Source organism: Papio anubis, chromosome 7 (genome assembly GCF_008728515.1).
Source record: "Papio anubis isolate 15944 chromosome 7, Panubis1.0, whole genome shotgun sequence".
Classification (NCBI taxonomy): domain Eukaryota; kingdom Metazoa; phylum Chordata; class Mammalia; order Primates; family Cercopithecidae; genus Papio; species Papio anubis.
In genome coordinates this window covers 51,212,475-51,234,567 of record NC_044982.1, presented here as the reverse complement: position 1 = coordinate 51,234,567, position 22,093 = coordinate 51,212,475, and the positions used below count along the sequence as shown (strand labels likewise).

The 22,093-nt window shown below is 39.7% G+C and overlaps 1 protein-coding gene across 2 annotated transcripts in view; it reads left to right on the top strand.

Moving 5' to 3' along the window:
* FBXO34 (F-box protein 34) overlaps window positions 1-22,093 on the top strand; it is an 81,787-nt gene that overhangs the window by 1,389 nt on the left and 58,305 nt on the right. The gene's annotated exons all lie outside the window — the stretch shown is intronic.

Below are 22,093 nucleotides of genomic sequence, written 5' to 3'. Positions count from 1 at the left end.
CTACCATGGTTTAGAAGTCAGCAACAAACCTTTTTCTTGCTTTCTTACTAAGACCCGGCTGTAACTTAATATAATAACATATTCCAGGACCGTTGTCAGGATAGTTAACTAACATTTTGTCTTTAGTGCTTTTAAATATGAAATTACAGAATTAAAAAAAAAATGATTTGTCAATGAATGCTGTTTTTCTTCCAAAGCTTTCAAAAGAGATCTAAACTGGAAGAGAAGCTAGTCACTTGTCGTAGTAACTGACCCTCTTCAGGTATTCCAGCATATCAGTACTTTTCATTTCCTCCTCTTTGTAGAATAATGTAAATGGAATCTAGTTCAAAAGGTAGATGGCTTAAAATTGAAGCATAGGTACAATTGGTGTCTTTAGTAGGAAGCTTGTGTAGAAGTCCTTAGTCCTTCCTCACTGACCTTGACTTGTAATGGTAGGGTTTTTTTTTTTTTTTTTTTTTTCCCCCTCTCTCTCTCAATACTTCCTGCTCCCCATTTGTCTTTTAAAGGTGATTGATAACATATTGTCTCTCTGGGTTTTACATCAACATGCAGGTGGAAGTTATGCCCATTTTCAGGCAGGAAATAAAAGCAAAAATTTACCCCTGTTAGGTACTATTGGATTTGACTGGAAGTTCACAAAACAAGGCTTTTCTGTACATCTTATTTTGATCCTCACCACAACCTTGGGAATTTGACAGCATTGTGTGCACTACTGAAAGTTGTTCTGTTTTTTTCTTCCTTCTTTTAAGAAATTAGGAATTTTATGCTGACAGTGTTGAGTGAAGTCTCTAAAGATACAATTCTGTGTACAAATTATTTTTTGTATATACAAACTTTGTATACAAAATTTTGTATAAAAGACACAAATTTGAGCCTTTGGATAACCAGAGACTTGAGAGGCACCTGAATTAATATGAAACTGCTGATATTGAGAGTTAGTCAACCTTCTCTTGAAGATGAAAGAATCTTGGCAAGATACTATGTAATGCAACTGAAGGGGGTCCAAAATGGACACTTGCATGTGTTTTTCCCAAGTGGTAGCCATTCTGGGGCCGGCTACATGGCTCTCTGTAAGTTAGGTGTACTCGTTTGTTTGTTTGTTTGTTTGTTTGTTTGAAACGGAGTCTCGCTCTGTCGCCCAGGCTGGAGTGCAGTGGCGCGATCTCGGCTCACTGCAACCTCTGCCTCCCGGGTTCAGGCGATTCTCCTGGCTCAGCCTCCCGAGTAGCTGGGACTATAGGCGCGTGCCACCATTTCCAGCTAATTTTTGTATTTAGTTTTACTGTGTTGGCCAGGCTGGTTGTGAACTCCTGACCTCATGATCCGCACACCTCAGCCTCCCAAAGTGCTGGGATTACAGGTGTGAGCCACTGTTCCCGGCCAGGTGTACTAGTATTAATGGGAAAGGATGAAAGTCAGACTAAACCAGAAAGATCTACAGCTGATAAGGAGACACCTGCTCTTTGGCAGTGCTTTTTTCCCCTCTGTTTTGCTTAGCAATTGCGAAGTTTTACTTTTTCCTCATGGAAAATGAGTTAATAGGTGAAGAATACATGTCGTAGGGCATACTGATGTGACTGAGGAACAATGACAGATATTTAAAAAGTCAGCTAGTGAGTGTTGTTGTGCAGTTATCTAACAAGCCATAACTCGTGTGAAACATTTTTACAGTCTGTTTCTATTTTTGGCAGGATATTTTTCACCCATGCTTTCCAGTTTTGGGTCTGGGAAGCAGCTTTTACTTCATATAGATGGTTTTATGGAAATTAATTTTGAGATTGGTTTATTATTTTAAGTCGTTCACTTATGTAATTTGAAGGCACTAAATTAAACAGTCATTTGTTATGTGGCATCTTTCTGATGGATAAAAGCAAGTGTCAAGAATGAGAGTGCTGTATTGTAGAAATTCCTCAGGATATGTTTATTGGATCAATTATTTTATTAACATTTAGGATTTAAATTCTTACAAAATTTTTACTTTATTTTTTAAACTTAATTTGTGTTCAGCTTAATTTGACAGTTTTTATATTCTAGTAAATTTTAATCTTGTTTTAGTATTTGTTTGGGAGAGAACATACTTATCTTTAGAGACATCATTTAATTTTATCTTCCAAAATTTGCAGCTGTTTAGAACCAGATACTTGAGGGAAGCTACTATGGTATGATGAATGCCTTCCTTGTTAGGTCATGTGTGACAAAGGCAAAATTCAGCAAGTGCATAATCTGCAGTCCTTTGGAAGCAACAAAAACAAAAAAGAGCAGATTAACTTGAAATGCATTTAGGTCATCTGGAAATTGAATTCCTGTCAGTTCTTATCTTTGCATAATTTATCTTCTTCCCTTTAGTTAATGCTTATGGTATTTTGAAGCTGATGACATACCGTATTTTCCAGGAGAGCATTAATACAGTGTAGTTGTTTCTTAGTGTTGATTAAAAGAACTTATCAACCTTTCATTCCAACCTCCATCTTCTAGTTAATGCTCCACAGAAGAGGCTCTCATTAGTCCCTTTAAAAATATTCAGCTTCAGAAACCTAACATGTACATTTCCTACCCTCCGTATAGTATAGTTGTAAATATGAAACTAAGTGCTATGTAAGTGTGGTTATTGCATTTTTAGGTATGGATTTCATTCATCCAGCAAACATTTTTTTGAGGATTTCTGTGCTGCATACTCAGGATCTGTGACACGGGGATGAAATGTCATTGCTGCAAGGACCCTTAAAACAAATTAACATTGCCCTGGTGGGTCTTGGGTGTGAGAGGCTAGAGTTGGGTCAAGAGGATAAACTATTGGCTGGGCGCGGTGGCTGACACCTGTAATCCCAGCACTTTGGGAGGCCGAGGCGGGTGGATCACGAGGTCAGGAGATCGAGAGCATCCTGGCTAACATGGTGAAACCCCATCTCTACTAAAAAAAAAAAATGCAAAAAATTAGTCAGGCGTGGTGGCGGGTGCCTGTAGTCCTAGCTACTTGGGAGGCTGAGGCAGGAGAATGGTGTGAACCCGGGAGTTGGAGCTTACAGTGAGCCAAGATCGCGCCACTGCATTCCAGCCTGGGTGACTGAGCGAGACTCTGTCTCAGGAAAAAAAAAAAAAAGGATAAACTATTTATGTTATGCTAGATTGGCCAGAGGTGTTAGTTAAAGGTCAATTTAAGGAGGTATTAGAAACTCAGTTAAAAAGAATAGGGAATAGCTTATTATAGCCCAAGACAAAGGATCTAGATACCACAGATTGAGATTGTGCTAGAATGAATGGAACTTAGTGAGTTCGGGCTTTCTTAGAGGCAAGAACAAGTGCTCAAGACCAGAACTAGTCTGTATAGGCAATCTAAAATTAGAAGCAGAGAAAAGAGGGACAACCCGAATACCTGTTCTCCTTTCGCATTTACCTTCTTTTCCTTTAAAGTCAATCCTTTTCTTTAATTGATGAACTTGGGAAATACGCAGGCCTCTCACAGCCTTCATTTCCAGTGTTTGCTTTCTTTCTGGAGGATTTTATAGTGAAACATTTCATTCATTACAGAAAAGTGGAAAGAATTGTTTGTACATTGCATACCTAAATACTCACCATCCCTATATCATTAGTCATATTTTGCTATATTTGCTTTATTGCCTATCTATCGGTCTATCCATTCATCAATCCTTTTGTTTTTCTTGTATTTCAAATTATACTTTACACCTAGGCATTTCCTGATGTCTATTATTAAATTTGTTTTTTTTTTTTTTTTTGAGACGGAGTCTCACTTGTCGCCCAGGGTTGGAGAGGTGCAGTGGCCGGTCTCAGCTTCACTCACAGCTCCGCTTCCTCCCAGGTTTACGCCATTCTCCTTCTGCCTCAGCCTCCCGGTAGCTGGGACTACAGGCCTCGCCCCACCTCAGCCTTCCTAGTTTTTGTATTTTTAGTAGAGACGGGGTTTCACCGTTGTTAGCAGACAACCCCATCTCCTGACCTTGATCCGCCTTCCGCCTCGCCTCCCAAAGTGCTGGGATTACAGGCTTGAGCCACCGCGCCCGGCCTTAAATTTGTTTACTTGTTTTTAGGCAAAACTTGTATATGGTAAAATGTACAAATCTTATACCATTCTGTTAGTTTGAACAAGTTCATACATCTGTGTAACCCATATATCCCTGTCAAAATATAGAACATTCCATCACCACAAAAAGTTCCTTCCGGCACCTTGTAGGTTAATTTCATTAGCTGTTTAATCTCCTGCAGTCTTATTTCTACTACTTTCTTCTGAAACTACTTGTTCAAATGATCTGCTTTGTTAGAAGTACATTAGGGTAGCATTGTGATTGGTGTTCAGAGTATAAAGAAATGAAGAATATAGCCCTTGCTCTCTCTGTGATTCAATTTTTTGTTTTGTTTTGTTTTTTTGAGACAGTCTCGCTTTGTTGCCCAGGCTGAAGTACAGTGGTGCAGTCATAGCTTACTGTAACGTTGAGCTCCTGAGCTCAAGCCAACCTCCTTCCTCAGTCTTTTGAGTAGTTGGGTCTACAGGTGTGTGCCACCATGCCTGGCTGCTTTTTTTTTTTTTTAAAAAGAGACTAGATATTGCCTAGTCTGGAGTGCAGTGGCTGTTCAGAGGCCTGATTATAGTGTACTGCAGCCTTGAACTTTTGGACTCAAGTGATCCTCAGCCTTCTGAGTAACTGGCATGTACCATGGGCTTAGTTTGGGTTTTAATTAGGTATCTGAAGAGAGGTAAGTAAATGTTACATGAATTCAGAGGAGGAAAGTTTCTTAGGAGTGGGTCTTGCTAAGGTCTGAGTGTTGGTGTCCTTCCAAAATTTAAATGTTGGAACTTAATCTCCAGTGTGATAGTGTTAAGAGCTGGGGCCTTTAGGAGGTGATTAAGTCATGAGTGGGATTAATGCCCTTGTAAAAGAGGCTTGAGGAGCTCTTTGTCCCTTCCATCCTGTAAGGTGCCATCTCTGAGTAACAGGGCCTCACCAGACACTGAATCTGCCAGTGCACTCATCTTGGACTTCTCAGTCTCCAGAACTGTCAGCAGTAAATTTATGTTGTATAAAAGTTACACAACGTAAGGTATTTTATAGCAGCCTGACTGAACAAGGACAGGCCTTTATTTAAGGATCCAGAGAAGAATTTTTTATTTTTATTTTTTTAAAGACTGACTAGAAGCTTTTGCATAAAGGAACAGTAGCAGGCAAGGTGGTTGGGTCCAGGCTTTGGAAGGAGTTTGAGTATTATTTTGTACCCAGTGATAGTTTTTGAGGAAGGAAGTAATGTTTTTCACAGATCTTTCTGTTAAATCTTTATCCTGTTTGTCATCTTTGGTACTTAGTTGTATAGAAGACTTCGTGTTTTGAGTTCTCTCTTCTCTTAGTTCTTTGCTTATCTCTAATTTCTCAGCTTTTCTGACGATTCTTTCTCTTCCAGATCCAGACTATCTAACGCTCTGTTCTTGAACCTTTATTCCTTCTTATAATCCAGCCCTTACCTTTTGGGTAATTATAACTTCTCAGTTATAATTCTATCCAAGTCATGCCTACATTTTTATTCATAAACTGTTAACTCTTGTTGGGTTTTTGACTACTAAGAAGATGCTTCTTTTGTATATCCCTTTTTACTTTGACTTATTCAGGATCATGTAGCAAGAGCATTTGCTTTAAGTAGTTGTAGCAAACAGGATTTATTGAGAGAAAGAGATTGTAAACTTTGAGTAGTCTGCATGAACAGATTAGTCTGAACTTCTAGAAACAAACCCCTGAATGACACTGCAGAGCTTGCCTGCCAAGGGGTCTACTGCCACCACACCACTGAGAACCATGTTGTTGAATCAGAAAGCTGCCATCAGAACTTTAACTTCCTTGGGTAGGACTGTACTTTCTGTTCTCTATCTTATGCGGTATGTCTGCTTGCCCATACTTAGGTCATATGTGAAACCTTAGCATTGCCTATATATAAAACAGGAAGTGCATGTGAGAGCTTGATTGGAGTGTTGAGTCTGAAGTACATTCAGTTTGTGAGGAACTGAACTCATTTTCCCCAATTCCCTCATTGTGACAAAGTTAAGCCTTTTCTGAGTTTTCTTTTTCAGTCCAAAGGCATGGGTATTGTTCTAGTTTTCGGAGGTAGAAACTATTGAAAACTATATCATTTAGATTTTTTAATGCTGATATAACAGAAAACCAACTCAAACTCACTGGCTCACAATACTAAAAATTCCAAAGGTGAAGCTTGATTCGGTTATACTTATGTGATCAGACTTCATCTTTCTCTTCCTTTATTTAATGAGCTCAGCTTCCGTGGTTTTGTCCCTTTGTGTTCACGTTTGTTGCAGCTCAAGCGCTACATCCTCATGCTGTCAAGTCCAGAGGAAAATATATAGGACTACTGTACAAAGAAAACTAGTTACATTAAAATATAGTTATAAAAGTATTTTAAAAAATTGTTGGTAATATCTGTTTCTTTTTTTTGAGACAGGTTCTTGATCTGTTGCCTAAGCTGGAGTACAGTGGTGCTAACACGGCTCACTGCAGCCTCAACCTTGTAGGCTCAAGTAATCTTCTCAGCCTTCTAAGTAGCTGGGACCACAGGTGCACACCACAACACCCAGCTAACTTAAGTTTTTTTGTAGAGATGAGGTCTCGCCATGTTGCCCAGGCTGGTCTCAAGTTCTTGGGCTCAAGCCATCCTCCTGCCTTGGCCTCCCAAAATGCCAGGATTATAGGCATGAGCCACCATGTTCACACTGTTTCTTTATAAAAAGATTCAGTGAAGGCCAGGTGTGGTGGCTCACGCCTGTAATCCCAGCACTTTAGGAGGCCGAGGCAGGTGGATCATGAGGTCAGGAGACCAGCGTGGCCAAGGTGGTGAAACCTCATCTACTAAAAATACAAAAATTAGCTGGGCATGGTGGTGAGCGCCTGTAATCCCAGCTACTTGGGAGGCTGAGGCAGAGAATTGCTTGAACCCTGGAGATGGAGGTTGCAGTGAGCCGAGGTCGTGCCATTGCACTCCAGCCTGGGTGACTGTCAAAAAAAAAAAAAATATATATATATATATATATGTGTATATATATAAAAATATATATAAATATATGTATATTTGTATATACATATATATATAATATGCATATATTTAGTGGGGTCTAATAATTTCCAAGTGGTGATGAGTATTATCACTATTTGGAGGTACCTGCAACCAAAGATCATGTGATAGGAAAATAAATATCTGTGATTTCTACTGGTGACAAAATGAACAGATATTGCTAATATGATACTATTGTGGTGTGTTGGCTGAATTCACAGAAAAAGGAAATGCTAAATTTCAGTTGGAGGTTAAAGATGTAATTTGTTTTTCTCATCTGAGTTTAAAGACACCCTGAATTCTGTATATAAACCCTTGGAGTGTCTGAGCCTCAGCTTAAGAACCACTGCTAGAAGAGAGTTTCTCTTTCTGGAAGCTCAAGAAATGTATTCTTGTGTCTCATTGACTTTGGGTTATGTTGTCATTTCTGAATCAATGATTAAAGCAAGAGAAATAGGATTTGCTAATTAGTTGAGCGAGCCTGGGCCTACCTCTGGAGCTGGAGGTCATTCCCTCCTAAGTAGCATCATGGGAGAGGAAGTGGATTTCCAAGGGAAAATTGAGAAGCAGTGGATGGCAGGATCTGGAAGATTTGCTAAGTGCCCCTCCCCTTCAAAAAAAATAAAGAGCCAGTAGATACTGAGTAGCAAATAGCATTATGTCCATCCTCTCCCTTTACTTCCATGGTCAACCAGTCATTAAGTTTTAGTGAAACTTCCATTTGCATTTGCCTTTTTTTGTTTAGTCTCTTTGATAATATCTTAAACCTCCAGTGTGGTAGTGTGTGGATTAGTCCATTGGATTGTGGAAAGAAAAATATTGAAACTTCTGTTTGTTCTTCTCATCCTACTAGTGTTTATGTGCATTTTATATGTATGTAAAATATATTAGTACATGATATATATACACGTACTACTGTATATATATCATGTACAGTGGTATGTAGATATATACACACACACAGTGGTACATGTGTATATATCATGTATATATATATATCATGTACAGTGGTACATGTATATCACATTTCATATTTGTGGGTACATGTTAAAAATGTTTTAAAAAATGGAGATGGGAGAATCAGAAAAGTTGAGATAACTATGTAGAGCAGTGCTGTTGAGTAGAAATAGCCTTCTATCTGTGGGTTTAGCATCCATGGATACAACCAACCTCAGATGGAAAATACTTGAGGAAAAGAAATTACATCTGTATTGAACATGTACAGATATTTTTTCTTGTCATGGCAGTACAGCGTAACTCTTTACATAGCGTTTACATTGTATTAGGTATTTTAAGTAATCTAGAGTTTATTTAAAGTATGCGGTAGAATGTGCATAGGTTATATGCAAATACTACACTATTTTATATCAGGAACTTGAGCATCCACGGAGTTTGGTGTCCATGGGAGGTCCTGGAACCAATCCCCCATGGATACTGAGGGATGACTATAATATGAACCTTGTATGTATGTAATTTAACATTTTCTAGGTAGCCACATTAAAAAAGAAAGAAACAGATGAAAAATATTTTAAAAATATGTTAACACAATATATCCAAAACATGATTTCACATTGTAATCAATATAAAAATTACTGAAATAGTTTAGTCTTTTTTTTCATATAACATCTTTGAAATCTGGTGTACATTTTACACTTAAAGCATATCCCTCTGGGCATGATAGCCCATGCCTGTAGTCCTAGCTGCTTGGGAGGCTGAGGCAGGAGAATCTCTTGAACACAGGAGTTTGAGGTTATGGTGAGCAATGATTGTGCCACTGAACTGCAGCCTGGATGACAGAACGAGACCCACCTCCTTAAAAAAAAAAAACAAAAACACATCTCAGTTCAGACTACTAATATTTCAGCTGCCAAATGCAACATGTGGCTAGTGGCTGCTGTATTGGATAGCACAGATCTAGACCAATGATCATTGTGAATTTAGATTTCTGTAATTGTGTCTGTGATGGTTTTTTATAGTTCTATATTTGCCCCCTTCAGTCTTATACACAGTTGGCAAGTTAGTTGGACAAAAATTCCAGTGGGATGATGATATTACTCTCCAAATGAAAACCTGCCTAGGTTTAGACGTCATAAGATAGGCCCACCCTTCCTCTCCCTTTTCTGGGACTCCCTGCCATAAACCTGGTATTCAGGCAGTTTCCTCAGCCTTGCTTTCTCCTTTCATTTCTCCAAATATAACATCTGTTTTGGGAAGTCTGTTCCCGTAAAACCTTGTTGGACTCACCAATCCCTCTGTAACATCCTTACCATTTCCCACATTCCTATGGTGTGTGTATTGAGTACTTAGCCACTCAGCACGTTGGCATTTCATTGTATGCTGTTGCTTGTTGCTCCTTGTTTCACACACAATGAGCGGTATCTCCCCTAATAAATTCTAAGCTTCATATGTTATTCCTGAATTATAGGCACATATTGAAGACTTGGCTTTTCCTTATCTTTAGAAAGGACATAGCTGGGCTATGTAAATTTGTAGCTTTATGTTTTTTTGAAATTAATTGTTTACTCCAAAAAGTTTCATTTTTAAATTTAGCTTTTTTTAAATTTAAATTTTTATTTTATTTTATTTATTTTATTTTAGTTTAGTTTAGTTTAGGTTTTTGAAACAGAGTCTTATTCTGTTACCAGGCCAGAGTGCAGTGGTTCGATCTCGGCTCACTGCAATCTCTGCCTCCTGGGTTCAAGAGATTCCACTGGCTCAGCCTCCTGAGTAGCTGGGACTACAGGCGTGTGCCACCATGCCCGGCTAATTTTTTGTATTTTAGTAGAGAGAGGGTTTCTCCATGTTGGCCAGGATGGTCTTGATCTCCTCGGCCTCCCAAAGTGCTGGGATTACAGGCGTGAGCCACTGCACCCGGCCAAATTTAGCTTTTTGACTGTGTACTTTCAACAGTTTCACAATGATTTTCTGCTTCTTGATAAGGAAGGCACCCTTGATCCTGTCATGGACTCATTTAGCACACATCGGACCACGATAGGCCCTGCTGACATGTTTTTTTCCTTGTAGACAACCTTATAAGAACTTTAAATCTCAGAGCACAAGCGCTTCGAAGTCTGGCTGGGCACATGCCACATGCTGATTTTGTGTCTTTCTCAACCTTCTTGGTGGGTAGACAGTTCTATTGCCAGGGCCTTGGGTCGCCCTATTTCTGTTGAAGGCTGTATTGTAGGAAAGCTGATGATTGTATGTCATACACTGGACCATGTCTCTAGACAATGAGTGACTCTAGACAATGTCTCCGGAAAAAAAAGCAGTTGCTGTGTTTTGTACTCTGCTTGTTTACTTAGACGCTTTTTAGCAGATTCATTTGTAGGACTTGGTGTTCATTTGCTTTATGACAATTAAAAAGATTTTGTTTATAGAATAGTTTATTTGAAACTGTAGAATCATTCTTGGAACTACAGAATAGGGAATTATTGATTAGCTGGAGTTTCTGAAGATGAAATTTGAGTTTCATAAGGTAGTCTCAGAGGACACTTTTTCTTTATTGTCCAGAAACCAGGAGAGGCAAACTTGTTTCCAAAGTAGGGCAAGAGGTTTTATTTCAAGTTCAGTCATCAGGATTATTCTCTGGAGGTTGTCAGTACTTTTTACAAACTCCAGTCACTTTAACCCTAGGGAATAGGTTTCTCTTGTTCATACTGTCTTCTTTCTTGGATGAAGAGCTCTACCATCATCACTATATTTTAGTTCATTTGTGGAACAAAGGACTATTGAAATATTTCCTGAAAAAAAGTCCAGAGAGGGCCGTAGAGCTTTATGCTTTAAGGAATCGTCTTTCATTTAACATTTTCTTTGCTGTATTTTGCTTAACATAGGCTATGATTAGATTGATAAAAAGCTAAAAAAATACACCAACATTTTTAACTTGTGGAATTTCACAGCCGATTTATTACAGCATATTTTATATGCCAGGTATTAAGCGCATTAGTTAATTTCTGTCACTTTTTCTTTTAGCATAATTTTACAGATATATTATTTATATTCTTTGGCAAATAGCAGTCTTTAAGAATTTATTTATTTATTTATTTATTTATTTATTTATTTATTTATTTATTTTTGAGACAGAGTCTCGCTCTGTCGCCCAGGCTGGAGTGCAGTGGTGCGATCTTGGCTCACTGTAACCTCCACCCCCTGGGTTCAAGCGATTCTCCTGCCTCGGTCTCCTGAGTAGCTGGGATTACAGGCGCCTGCCACCACGCCTGACTAATGTATTTTTAGTAGAGATGGGGTTTCACCATGTTGGTTAGGCTGGTCTTGAACTCCTAACCTCGTGATCTGCCTGCCTTGGCCTCCCAAAGTGCTGGGATTACAGGTGCGTGAGCCACTGCGCCCGGCCAAGAATTTATTCTTTTTATTTAACACTTTGTGTTTTCCCCGCTTTAGGTAAATATAATAAAATTGGTTATTAAAGTCCAAAAAAATTACCTTTACTGGAGAGTTCACATTTTTGTTTTATTAGCTGGTAGGAAGTTACAACTTTTCCTAAAATTAAAATGTAACTTTACATTCTAAGTGTGTGTGGTTTTTTTTTTTAGAGATAGGGTCTCATTCTTTTGCCCAGACTGGAGTGCAGTGGCACAGTCATAGCTTGCTGCAGCCTCAGACTCCTGGGCTCAAGCAGTCCTCTTGCTTTAGCCTCTCGAGTAGCTAGGACTTACAAGCGTGCACCACCATGCCTAGTGCTAATTGCATATATTTTTAAGACTGTAGGGTATACAATTTTTTTACACTTAAAAATTACAGTATATGGGTTGGGTGTGGTGGCTCATGCTTGCAATCCCAGCACTTTGGGAGGTCGACAGGGGTAGATCACCTGAGGTCAGGAGTTTGAGACCAGCTTGACCAACATGGTGAAACCCCGTCTCTACTAAAAATACAAAATTAGCCGGGTGTGGTGGTGCATGCCTGTAATCCCAGCTACTCGGGATGCTAAGGCAGGAGAATCTCTTGAACTCAGGGGGTGGAGGTTGCAGTGAGCTAAGATTGTGCCATTGCACTCCAGCCTGGGCAACAAGAGTGAAGCTCCATCTCAAAAAAAAAAAAAAAAGCAAATGATTTATTTTCTTCTCTTTTTATTTGATTCAGGGACCTAGCCTCTGGATTTCGAGTGTTTGTGGTTACCTAAAATGTTGTTTTTGTTACTTTTTTTTTGTTTGTTTGAAACAGGTTCTCTGTCACCCAGGCTAGAGTGTAGTGGTGCATTCTCAGCTCACTGCACCTCAACCACCCAGGCTCAAGCAATCTTTCCACCTCATCCTCCTGAGTAGCTGGGACTACAGGCATGTGCCACCATGTCCAGCTAATTTTTGTATCTTTTGTAGAGATAGGGTTTCACGCCATTGCTCAGGCTGGTCTTGAACTCCTGGGCTCAAGTGATCCTCCTGCCTCAGCCTCCCAAAGTGCTGAGATTACAGGCTTGAGCACCATATCTGGCCTCACCTTGGTTCTTATTGCAGTTGTCTTGTTTTATTTTGTGAATCTTTACCATGTTTATCTTGCTTTTAATGGTCCTATTTTAAAATGCAGAGAACATTCTTTCTGGCCAAATGAGGTTAAAAGAAAAAAAATTGCAAAGATGAGGAGTTGTAAAGCTTCTTTTAAGAATTGTTCCGGCTGGGTGCAGTGGCTCACACCTGTAATCCCAGCACTTTGGGAGGTCAAGGTGGGCGGATCATGTGAATTTGGGAGTTTGAGACCAGCCTGACCAACATGGAGAAACCCCGACTGTAATAAAAATACAAAATTAGCCAGGCGTGGTGGCGCGTGCCTGGAATCCCAGCTACTTGGGCTGATTCAGGAGAATTGCTTGAACCCAGGAGGCAGAGGTTGCGGTGAGCTGAGATTGTGCCATTGCACGCCACCCTGGGCAGCAAGAGCGAAACTCCATCTCAAAAGAAAAAAAAAAAATGGTTCCTTCTCCCAGGAGTTTAGGAACAGCAGGTTACCTAAGGAGGGGTGAAGGGAGGCCTCCAGGTCGGAAACGGAGCAGGTCAAAACTCCCATGCTGATCAGTAGTGGGATTGTGCCTGTGAATAACCACTGCTGTCCAGCATTGGCAACATAGTGAGACCCTATCTCTTAAAAAAAAAAAAAATTCCTTTATGAACATTTCATGGGATTTCTGCCATCCCCTTTTAAGGGACATAACAAGAAGGAGAACATGCCTCTTTAAAAGATAACAGTTTTAGCAATTAAAATCTTCCTGCCAGCTCATTTGTTGGTCTACTTAAACATTCCAGTTTTATTTCATTAAAGGTCTTTTCAGGTGTTTCAAGTTTTCCTTTAAGTGAACACTTGTTGAACTGAATACTTGTTCATGTTTCTCATGTTTAATGGCTATGATTTAAATACATGTTGGTGTTACTGAAGTCATAATCCAGTGAGAATTCCTGTTAAAAGTGTTAAGATTTTGGACTCTTGCATAAGTTCAGTCTTGCATAAGTCAGATGTTCAGTCAAAATTGGTTAGAATTGAATTTGAGTAGCGCCTGTGCTTGTATTTATACTGCTTATTTAGTATTCATGGATAATACTGTATGAAAATTTGATTAGTTCATTTTTTTCCCTTCCAAATTGATAACTTAGAAGAGAAAATTAATCTCTACCTCTTTCCCTTCCCAGTTTGTAAAAAATGAGTGTAATTTTCCATCTTTCTACTTTTAAAGGATGTTAGACTTCTTGGTTTGTTAAAGTACCAGTGATATTCTTGAAGATTCAACGTGAATTCAATTTAGTGTTCTTGGCAGACACAAACTTAGTTTTTTTCCCTTTAGAAGAAAACCATATCAAGCCTTCATTAATGAACCTCGGTGTAATTTTTGGCCTTCTTCAAGACATTTGTCATTTGCATTGTATGGCTGTAGTGTAGATATCTTGAAATAATGCTTAATTTTTATTTCCTTGTGCATTGTATTTGTTTTTAAACTCCTGTTCAGTTTACTTACCAAATATTAATAGTGTGCCTACTTTGAGTCTTCTACATCTGAATATTCCTTTAGTCTATGTTGCTGAAATTCTGCTTTATAGAATAATACACATAACTGTATTGGAAAGTGTAGTCTTTGCTGTCAGGAGCATTTACTCTGATAGGGTTAATGATTGTAAGCCCCTCAAGAATTTTCCACACTAGTTACTAAGGATTTTTAAAGGATAAGTGATTTTGTTTGTTCCAACCCTGTTCAAAACAATTTGATGTTTGTACTACATGTTGAATATCTCTTATCTTACATGCTTGGGACCAGAAGTGGTTTGGATTTTGGATTTTTTTTGGAATTTGGAATATTCACATATACACAATGAGATATCTTGGAGATGGGACCCATGTTGAAACAATTCATTTATGTTTCATTTACCCTTTTTTTTTTTTTTTTTTTGAGACAGTGTCTCGCTCTGTCGCCCAGGCTGAAGTGCAGTGGCTTGATCTTGGCTCACTGCAACCTCCGCCTCCAGGGTTCAAGCGATTCTCCTGTCTCAGCCTCCCAAGTAGCTGAGATTACAGGTGTGCCATCACACCTGGTTAGTTTTTGTATTTTAGTAGAGATGGGGTTTCACCATGTTGGCCAGGCTGGTCTCGAACTCCTGATCTCAGGTGATCCACCTCTTTCCCAAAGTCCTGGGATTACAGGCATGAGCCACTGTACCCAGCATCATTTACATCTTATACACATAGCCTGAAGGTAGTTTTATACAACATTTTAAATAATTTTGTTCAGGAAACAAAGTTTGTGTACATTGAACTGTTAGCAAAGGTGTCACAATCTTAGTCACTTACGTGCATAGTCTGTAGTTATTTGGCATCACCATCACACTCAACTGAATTTATATGCTACTGATAAGCAGTCATTTTCTTTTACTTATTCACACGTAAGTATAAGAAAAAAGTAAAAAATAACAGTAAAAGGTATGACATACCATTAATATAGTGGAATAATAATGTGTTCAGGGTAACTAAGCACAATAGCATCACCAGAATATCTGTAGCTGCTGTTAAGCAACAGCATCAGCAAATAAGGTTAGGCTTTCAGTCTCCACCTATGATGTTATTTTTTGATTAAAAAGTTTCTGGACATTTTTTGTTTGTTTGTTTTATTAAGGCCGGAAGAAACATCAGAATCAATTGAGGGACCAGGAAATGGGGCCTCTAGGGAAGACAAGGCATTCTGCTAGATGGCTTTTAAAAATATTTCCTCCGGAGTCACTTGTCTCATTAACAACAGTTTTTGTCTTACAAGTCTCTCTTTGATTTTGTAAACCAGCATGATTTGTTTTGTTATGAATGCATGCTGCTCTAGTTCTCTAATAAGCCCATCATGCTTTTGCATCATGTCGGCAATAAGCACTTTTTTTGCTGTGTTAACATTGTCATCTTCATTGTTGTGTGCCTGTGTTTTGACTGTGACCTGTCACATGAGGTTGGGTGTGGAATTTTCCACTTGTGGCATCATGTTGGAGCTCAAAAAGTTTGGATTTTGAACCAGTTTGGATTTCAGATTTTTGGATTAGGGATTCTCAACCTGTACTATCAGCCAGGAGGTATAAATGATGTCTCCTTTGTGGGTTTAAATATAATTTATTGCTTAAGAAGTTACTTGTAATTGGTATGGATCAATAATTTATGCTTCATGACCTCTACCTTATGATGTGGTTAGTCATCTTTTGGCATTGGTGTGAGAAACAAGGTTTTCCAAAAGGAAAATCAAAATTTTTTTTGTGGAAATTTCTAAAGTAAAGGATTTTTTTTTTATTTTGTGTATTTAAATTATAATTATTACATAGAAATAAGTACAAAAAAATGGAATATAAAATTACATACACTAATCAAAGCTGGGAAAAAAAATAGTCCAGACTTGGGCTACTGCAAAATTAAATGGTTTAATTAAGAGTAGTTAGATTTTGAATAACTCTTGTTATGTTATTTATGCCATGAAAAAGGCACGAATTTATATTCACATATTTTAAAATAGTGTTGAAAAGAAAACCATGTACGGCCTGTTTGATGCATTTTTCAGAAATCCTCATTTTATTTCAATCTGATTCATAGACTTTCAAATGATCCTACTTGTGACGGTTGAGAAACTGTATTCCTCTAGCAAGAAAGAACCTTTTGTAATGATTTCTTCAGTTAATCAGAGAAAAGGCTTGTTGGACGATTTGATTTAGCTAGCTGCTTTGTTTGTTTTACCCTAAGAGCAAATGATGAGAAATTAAAAAAATATATAGGGCTGGGCATGGTGGCTCATGCCTGTAATCCCAGCACTTTGGGAGGCTGAGGCGGGTGCATCACTTGAGGTCAGGAGTGTGAGACCAGCTTGGCCAACGTGGTGAAACGCCATCTCTACTAAAAATGCAAAAATTAGCCAGGCATGGTGGCACATGCCTGTAATCCCAGCTACTCGAGAGGCTGAGGCAGGAGAATCGCTTGAACCTGGGAGGTGAAAGTTGCAGTGAACTGAGATCGAGCCACTGCACTCCAGCCTGGGCGACAGAGCGAGACTCTGTCTCAAAAAACAAAACAGAAAAAGGATATATAATACATATTTCAAGCAGCAAAATGACCCCAAAGCTTCTCTTTTTGGTTAAAATGTTTTCTTGCCCTTTTCTCTCAAACGATTCAGAGTTTTTGCCCTCTCTTTTTTCCCCCTCTTCCAACATTTTTAAATTTTGTTATTTTTGTATCTAGTAGTTCTTGGGTAATTACTTTAGTGTGGAAGTATTTCAAAACCAAAATCTAATACAGACCTTCAAATCGTTGAAATCTCCATATATCAAAATTTCAAGAAAGTTTATATTTTAGTAGGATGGAAGAACATTTACTTTTTGAATAATATGTTCTCGTGATTCAAACGCAAAAGGTGCAAAAAATGACGAGTTTTCTTCCTTCCCCTGTCTCTTGGGCACACTTTACCCCTCTCTGGAAGCAACCAATGTTACCAGTTTCTTATCTGTTCTTCCAGTATACGATTCTTTCTTTCGACGTATGTACGTATGTATGTATATATGACAGAAAGAAAGAGGTCTCACTCTGTGCCCCAGGCTAGAGTGTAGTGGCATGATCACAGCTCAGTGTAGCCACAACATCCTGGGCTCAAGAAATCCTCCCACCTCAGCCTCTCAAGTAGTTGGGAATACAGGCATGCACCACTATGTCCAGCTAGTTTTTTTTTTTTTTTTGTAGAGACAGAATTTCACTTTGTTGCCCAGGTTGGTCTCGAACTCCTGGACTCAAGGATTATTCTGCCTTGGACTCCCAAAGTGCTGGGATTACAGGAGTGAGTCCCCAGGCCCAGCCACTGTCTACCTTTTTTTTTTTTTTTTTTTTTTTTTTTTTGAAGGGGTGGTCACAGCTCTGTAAGCCCAGGCTGGAGTGCAGTGGCCAGATCTCCAGCTCACTGCAAGCTCTGCACTCCCGGGTTTCGCCATTCTCTGGCTCAGCCTCCCGGTAGCTGGGACTACGAAGCCTGCCACCTGCAGCCGGCTAGTTTTTTGTATTTTTTAGTAGAGCGGGGTTTCACCGTGTTAACCCGGAATGGTCTCGATCTCCTGGCAACTGTGATCCGCCTGTACCGGCCTCCCCAAAGTGCTGGGATTACAGGCTTGAGCCACTGCGCCCGGCCTGTCTGCCTTTTTAAAAGAAACAAGTTTGGTAGCATACTCTATATACTCTTAGCTTGGTTTTTTTCACCTAACAGTAGTTTTAAAATTCTTTACATATTGGTATATGAAGAGTGTATTTGTGATAGAAAACTTAACAGCGACTCAAACAACAACAAAGTGTTTTTCTCTTGAAGGTTCAGGTAGGTGATTTAGGGCTCATCTGGCACTCATGGTGTGCTGTTTTTCTCTTACTCTCCTTTTTTTAAATTGAGGCATAATTTGGCCAGACACGGTGGTTCATGCCTGTAGTCCCAGCACTTTGGGAGGTGGAGGCGGGCAGATCACCTGAGGTCAGGAGTTTGAGACCAGCCTGGCCAACATGGTGAAACCCCCTGTCTACTAAAAAATACAAAATTAACTGGATGTGGTAGCAGGCACCTTAATCCCAGGTACTTGGGAGGCAGAGGCAGGAGAATCGTTTGAACCCGGGAGGCGGAGGTTGCAGTGAGCCGAGATTGAGCCATTGCACTCAAGCCTGGGGGACAAGAGTGAGACTTCTTTCAAAAAAATAAAACAAAACAAAACAAAACAAAAAAAAAATAAATAAATAAAATAAATGGAGGCATAATGGATACAGTAACATGCACAGATACTGAGTGCATGGTTCAGTGAGGTCATCACCCCCTACTATCACTTTTCTGATTGGCCTTTTTCTATACTAATACTGCTGTGTATATGCTGCCTGTGTCCTCATTGACTTAGCAAGATCTCCAGCTATTGCAGCCCATTCTGAGCAGCAGGATGCATGAAAGGGCAGAGGTTCTATGTTACCCTTTTAAAGGAAGGTTTGTAGAAGTTGTCACTTCATAGCAGTTTGAATTATGTTTCATTAGTTAGAACGTGGTGTCATAGCCACATCTGAATGCAAAGGAGGTTGAGAAATGCAGTCTTTATTATCTTTTTTTCCCATTATAAACAATGCTGCAGTGAATAACCTTGTTCAGATTTATTTTTATTTATTTATTTATTTTGAGACAGAATCTCTGTTGCCCAGGCTGGAGTGCAGTGGCACTATCTCAGCTCACTGCAACCTCCACCTCCCAAGTTCATGATTCTCCTGCTTCTGCCTCCTGAGTAGCTGGGATTACAGGTACCTGCCACCACGCCCGGCTAGTTTTTTTTGTATTTTTAGTAGAGACAGGAGGTTTCACCATGTTGGCCATGCTGGTCTTGAACTCCTGACCTTAAGTGATCCTCCTCCCTTGGCCTCCCAAAGTGCTATGATTATAGGCATGAGCCACCATACCTGGCCTCAGATGGTGTTTTGTGGGATATATTTTTAGAAGGGGAACTACTGGATCAAAGAGTATTTGCAGCTGGACAATACACTTATTTTCTCATATCCTTGCTGACACAATTTTTGTATTTGCTAATTTCACAGGTAAAAAAGTGACAGAGGGTAGCTCTAATTTGCCTGATAGGACATGTAGGTAGAGAAAATACTTCTACCCTTACATACTGATGATACCTAGAAAGCATGGATTGCACAGCTAGTTAATGTAATGCTAGTTGGGTGAAGCATATGCAGCATGTTTTCATTTTATGTAGGCCAATTGTAACAGAAGACTGATGGTTAAAGGTCGATGAGAAACCCTTCTACTCATAAACATGTCACAGTAAACTGACAGGAAAACGGGAATAATGTATTTTTTAGGAGTTTTTTAATTAAAAAGTAAATTAGGGCTGAGCATAGTGGCTCATGCCTCCTCACTTCAGGAGGCGAGGTGGGGAGGATTGCTTGAGGCCAAGAATTGGATATCAGCCTGGACAACATAGCAAGAACCCATCTCTAATAAAAACCCCAACAAATTAGGTGTAGTGACATGCATCTGTAATCCCAGTGCTTTGGGAGGCCAAGGCAGGAGAATTGCTTGGGCCCAGAAGTTTGAGATCACCCTAGGCAACATAGGGAGACCCCATCTTTAGAAAAAATATTAGCTGGGCATAGTGGTGTGCACCTGTATTCCCAGCTGTATGGGGGTGGCTGAGATGGGAGGATCGCTTGAGCCCAGGAGTTGAAGGTTACAGTTTGCTGTCATTGCACCACCACTCTCCAGCCTGCGTAACAAAGTAATACCTCATTTCTTTAAAAAAGAAAAAAAAAAATCAATTCATGTATAAGGTTAATTTAGCATTAATTTTCTTTGGTCCTGTTTTCTATCACATACATTTCTTAACATTCAGAAACATATTTTTAACTGATCTTAAAGTACCCTTTAACCTAATGGGGAAAAAGAAAGTAATATATATTTTTGGTTCTTTTCATGTAATTTTTTTTGTTGTGTTTTCTTTTTATTCTCCGATTGCTAAATGGGTTCAGATACATTGCATAATATGTATTCTGCTTAAACTGTAATTTTTAAAACTAGAATGTTAGGTGTCCTTAATTATATTTTCAACTCTGTGAGCTTTTGGTTGGGACTTAAGGAAAAACTTCATAGTAATTTTCTATGCCACTGGGTAGTATTAGAAGCTGTATTTACCTTTTTTTTTTTTTTTTTTTGAGACAGCGTCTTGCTCTGTCATTCAGGCTGGAGTGTGGTGGTACCAACACGGCTCACTGCAGCCTCCATCTCCTAGGCTCAAGTGATCCTTACACCTCAGCCTCCAGAGTATCTGGGACTACAGGCGTACGCCACCATGCCTGGCTAATTTTTGTATTTTTCTTGGTAGAGATGTGGGTTTGCCATTTTGCACAGGCTGGTCTTGAACTGTTGGGACTCAAGACCCTTCTGCCTCCCAAAGTGTTGGTGTTACAGGCGTGAGCCACTGTGCTTGGCCTGTACTTACTTTTAAAGTAGGAAATGGGAACATTAAAAGAAAAGATATATATGCATGTTTTCCCCATACCACCTGATGAAGTCTTAGATAGCAGAGACCTCTTAGTTAGCTACCATAGGTACTGTGGCATAGTAGATTAGACTCCCAATAGCAGTGTTTTGGCTCTTCTGCTCTTCTGGGTGAGAGGGAGGGTAGATGTTAGTACTTTTAAAATGTCAGTTCTTTTTTTTTTTTTTTTTGAGACGGAGTCTCGCTGTGTCTCCCAGACTGGAGTGCAGTGGCGCGATCTCGGCTCACTGCAAGCTCCACCTCCCGGGTTCACGCCATTCTCCTGCCTTAGCCTCCCGAGTAGCTGGGACTACAGGCGCCCACCACCACCCCCAGCTAATTTTTTGTATTTTTAGTAGAGACAGGGTTTCACCATGTTAGCCAGGGTGGTCTCGATCTCCTGACCTCGTGATCCACCCACCTCGGCCTCCCAAAGTGCTGGGATTACAGGCGTGAGCCACCACGCCCGGCTAAAATGTCAGTTCTTTAGGTAAAGAAACTTTTCTTTTTTTTTTTTTTGAAACGGAGTCTCACTCTGTCACCGAGGCTGAAGTGCAGTGGCACAATCTTACCTTACTGCAGCCTCTGTCTCCCAGGTTCAAGCAATTCTCCTGCCTCAGCCTCCCAAGTAGCTGAGAGTACAGGCGTGTGCCACCACACCTGGCTAATTTTTGTATTGGTAGTAGAGATGGGGTTTCACCATGTTGGCCAGCCTGGTATTGAACTTCTGACTTCAGGTGATCCACCCCCCTTGACCTCCCAAAGTGCTGGGATTACAGATGGGAGCCACCCTGCACCCAGCCTTTTTTTTTTTTTTTTTTTTTTTTGAGACAGGGTCTCATTCTGCCACCCAGGCTGAAGTGCATTGGCATGATCTCGGCTCACTGAAACCTCTGCTCCTGGGTTCAGATGATTCTTGTGCCTCAGCCACTCTAGTAGTTGGGATTACAGGCGTGCGCCACCACACCCAGCTAATTTCTGTGTTTTTAGTAGAGATGGGGTTAACCCTTGCCATGTTGGCCAGGCTGGTCTTGAACTTTGACCTCAAGGGATCTTCCCACCTTGGACTTCCAAAGCACTGGGATTACAGGCGTGAGCCACTGTGCTTGGCACTAGGTAAAGAAACTTTATAAGGGCCCGATATCTATAATCTGAAGATAGAGACTTTGAGTTACTTTGAGTACAGTGTCATCTCACTTATCTGGAGATCAGATTTCTGTAAATCTCCGCCTTTTTTTTTTTTTTTAAATCAATGAAGGCTTAATAAGGAGTAAGAAAAAAGTATTCCTGAGTAAATGACCTTTTGCTAAGGTTCCTGTGACCGAATAGAAAGTATTGCCTGTCATGTTCTTTTCTGTATCCTTAGCACGGAAAGTGGGACCTAGCACATGGGTGTTATTCAGTTAACATTTGTTGAATGAATGAATTTTTATGAATTGAGATATTTTTTGTTTGTTTGTTTGTTTTTTCCTAGCACAGGTTTGTGTGTGTTTGGAGGGAGGGATATAGAAACTTAACAGCAATGA